The sequence below is a fragment of the Primulina tabacum genome, chromosome 6 (genome assembly GCF_025594145.1).
Source record: "Primulina tabacum isolate GXHZ01 chromosome 6, ASM2559414v2, whole genome shotgun sequence".
Lineage (NCBI taxonomy): Eukaryota > Viridiplantae > Streptophyta > Magnoliopsida > Lamiales > Gesneriaceae > Primulina > Primulina tabacum.
The window spans coordinates 4,344,524-4,348,694 of NC_134555.1; the positions used below are offsets into that span (position 1 = coordinate 4,344,524).

The following is a 4,171-nucleotide window of genomic DNA, read 5'->3' on the forward strand; positions in this document are numbered from 1 at the left end:
TCTTATTAATCCATTCTTGCGAAGGAACATGCAAACGATGCAGTTGCTCGTGGACAGTTAATAAACTTGTTATTTATGCTACCAAAGGAACTTGAATTAGTACATGAATTTCTGATAACCTTTTCTCCAGCTTCATGAAGTGAAACTCTGAGTAAGTGCAACTCTATCACTGCATTTTCATGGGAGTCGGAAAGCTTCAAAGGGATAATTTTTTTTTTAAATACTAAATTAATCGCATGAGCATCAACTTAACTTTCCTCTTAGTGAATAATGCAAGCTGCATAAATAAAGCAGAAGGAAGAAAAATTCATCGCTTTCAGAGCGTTTCACAAGAATTGATATTAGTTTGTCAAAAACAAGGAAATGGCAAAAGGATCAGTATTGTGTACCATGTTGTGCATCCATACTGAGAAATGTAACAGAGGATCAGGATGAAAAATTCAATAGCTCAACTGACTAGTTATGTTGGAAAGGTTTGATGGCCAAAAATATATAAATAAGCTTACCGGTGATTTATGAACCTAGCAACATTTCCATAGTATGTAGCATCGAAGCAAAGGCCATCTTCATCTTTTCAAACTCCTTCTGTAGCCCAGTCTGCATCGAGCAGCACTGGGATACACATGTTTATATTTGCTACTGCTATGTTTATTCAGCTCGTATAATTCCATGTTTGTCAATATCTCCCCCACATACTCACAAACAAAGGCAACTTCTGGTAACTCTTCAAGAGCCCGGACACCCCAGCCTTTACCTTTGCTTGTCAAGAAGACCTGAAAATTAAAGGTAGTGTTAGTATTGTTTCCATCAAGAGAATTACTTACAACAATAAGAAAATGATCTACATAAGTGAAGCAAAAAAAAAAAAAAATCATGATATTTTCAAATACGAACCTGTAATTCAAGTTTTATACCTCGCTGAACGACTTTATTTCCACATTCCATGTTGCAGCCACATTTTCTCCAGCATTTTTTAATGAACTTTCTCAGCAAGTGACCTTTGCATTTTTTGGGCCTATTGGCATTCTTGGCCCTCTCCAAGGGGCAATCCTGGCAGTAAAAGAGGTGGTGATTTTGAGGTTCTTGGTTCATGGAAATACAAGATCTTAAAAACTTTTGATTCAGCAGTCCATCTGGGGTATAAGCAAATTCTCCTCCCGTGTCACCAGCACATGCACAAGGTATGGAGGACAAAAGACAGTCCCCTGTCCAGCTTGGGCAGCAGTCCTCATTGGCAATGAGAGCTAATGACACATGAACATATGCAGATTGGTAAATTGTGTTCTCATGGATGTAAACAAAACTTGTCGGATCCTCATTGCCAACACCATCATATAGAGATATTTTTTGTTTTTTCAGTGCCTTTACTTATGTCAAGGACTTTAAGAACCACCACTTTCTTGCTACTGTAATCCACAGGCTGCAGCTGGGAAGAATGACTGGAAGAGCAACTCAACCATTTTTCCCATATTCCTTTCAGGCCGATCTGTTTCTACAATTTCGTGATGTCCTGGTAATTTGTTTTTGTGAACTCCATCAACAGAATCAGCTCTTATTTCCTAATAACTTTCGCAAATTTCGTTCAACAACTTCTCCAGTGAAAATTTAGGCTCAACAGTTTTGTATAATTTCTTATATTTGCTGTCTACAAATCTCAGGAGTTCATCTGAATTTGGATTGTGAAAGTTATCTTGTCCTCTTGACATTATTACATTTTAAGGATAGATGCACATGTCCACATGATGATGAAGCAATATCGGGAGTGGCTTGAAAATTAGTCCGATCAATACTAGGTGGACTTGATTTGTTGGTATCTTTCTCTGGTGAGAATGCTGTGATACTTCGGTCAGACCTGAAAGGCAAAAATGCATGATTGACATAATACAAAAATGTGATAAAGACGCTCATCAAGAGTAAACCAATTGAAAATTACCAAAGATTATGAATTCCCAGACTATACATCGCCCATGGAATAGATGTAATGACCATGGCCTATCATCCATCTTGGGACCCTCAGTAGCTTTCCCATGCACCGTTACTCGTAACACTGTACTCACATTCTAGGAATTTAGGTACAATAAAATTCACATTTTATTACCTTGAGCTATCGTGAATCCACTTTTTACTTTAGCGACCATGAGCTATCATCCATCTTGGGACTTATCACCTCAGGTACTTTCCCATGCGCCATTATTGTCTTTTATTGTAACGATCATGAGCTATCATTCATCTTGGGACTTTTATTCATCGCATTATCTCACACCTGACATTGGCTTCTTTTGTCTTCCCCAATACTCGAACTCAGGAACTTCAGACTTAAGTACTTAGGTTCCTAGAGTGTGAGTGCCAATTGTCAGGAGTGGGATAATGCTATCATTAATGGCCATTCGAAATCATATGAGGATGAGAAGTATAATCAAACTCTAGAAACCAAGATACTTAAATTAAACTTGGAGGATTAGGGTTCAGGTGTTGGGGATGACGAAAGAAACCACTGTCAATGTGAGATGAGGTACTTAAGCATACTCTGGGAATTAGACCCTTTTGTCTTCGGTAATTAGATCCTTTTGCTCTGCCTTTATCTAGCAAGAAAAAATATAAAAACACGAGAAAAAATTAGTAATATAAACAAGACTTCAACACATAATAATATTCGGCACTTAACCAATTAGTCTAACATCATGTAGCTGTATAGAGTTTTTTTCCCCTAAAAAATCAGGGCAAGGCGATTTACGGGTTTCGAACTTGAGATCTATCTTAATTTTTGGGAAAAATATATCACCGAGTGAATAGATTCGTGAGACTCGTGACGACGAATTTTCTATAATTTAAGTCCATGATTCAAATAAATATTGTTTGAAAAATATTTGTAATTCGTAAAAGAGTATCATATTGTATGATATTGTTTCAAATTACAAATATATAATGTAACTCTGCCATCACTAACGACGGCACTTGAGCGTGTACCCGATACTTACTTATCTCGAATAAAGAAACTACAAATAAACAACTAAATCTACCTAAATAGGTTAGAAAAACTACCCGTAATTAGCAGGACTCGAACCTTAACTATTGGGCTAAGATCTCATCGGCAAAATGATGGTAGTATTATTATTTAAAAGATAGTTTGTTTAATAAGATTAAGATAAGACCAGACCAAATTAGTTGGTATTTCTTTATAGTAATGGATAGATATATGAACTTTTGAGATCCTCATATAAACGATAAGAAGACGTGTAGAATCGTAGGTTCAACAGGGAGACGAGAAATGGTGAGACAAATATTTTATTTTTAACTTTTTATATAAAAAAATAAGTTATTTTTACAAAAATAATCGAGTTGATGAGCCCGCCATTGAAAACAATAATGTATAGGTGGTGGTGGCACTAGATAAAATAATAGGACCTACTAAATTAAATTTTAATTAATATACAATGGAGATTACTATTACCATACCATAGAATATGGTCGGCCAAAATATATATAATTTGATACGTTTTATGATATTGTTGAACTGACAGTTATCTATTGGACGTGACGAATCATATCACAATTGTATATCTACTAAGTGAGTCTCACCTGGTGATGTACACAAATGTTGATAAGATCGGTGGACAACATATCAAAATTGGACACAGATGGTAGACAATATATCAAAATTGATATATAAATACGATAAGTGGACATCGTATCAATAATCAATAAAAGGCCAGCCAAAATAAAATCTTTAATCGAGATTGTATTCATAAGTTTAGCTAGTGAACTGCCATTTGACGTAATTCATTATTTAATTAATTGTCATCGGAGATATAATAATTATTATTATCTTATAATCTAATGGACGACTCTTTCATGAGACGGAAAAATAACTTAATATTAATTTTGTATTGTAATGCTTGTCATTCCATTAATTAAGACACCGACCTTAAAAATTAACTTGCATATGTTTTAAGACAAATTTTCTAACATTATAATTAACATAAATTAAGGATATTTAATTATTTATCGTCCCTATTCTGATCTAAACCATACCTTAACTAATCTTTCATTAATTAAATTTTAAAAAAATAAATAAATGATCGCTATTCTTCGTCCCTCTTGATGACAATTAATACAGATTGTATGCTTCCGTACGATATAATGTTCTGCACATTTTATGATATTAGCATGA

The 4,171-nt window shown here is 34.6% G+C and overlaps 1 pseudogene; it reads right to left on the reverse strand.

The window, feature by feature from the left end:
• Positions 1-380: 380 nt before the first annotated feature.
• On the reverse strand, positions 381-2,234 carry LOC142548020 (histone-lysine N-methyltransferase SUVR4-like; annotated as a pseudogene).
• Between the last annotated feature and the right edge of the window lie 1,937 nt (positions 2,235-4,171).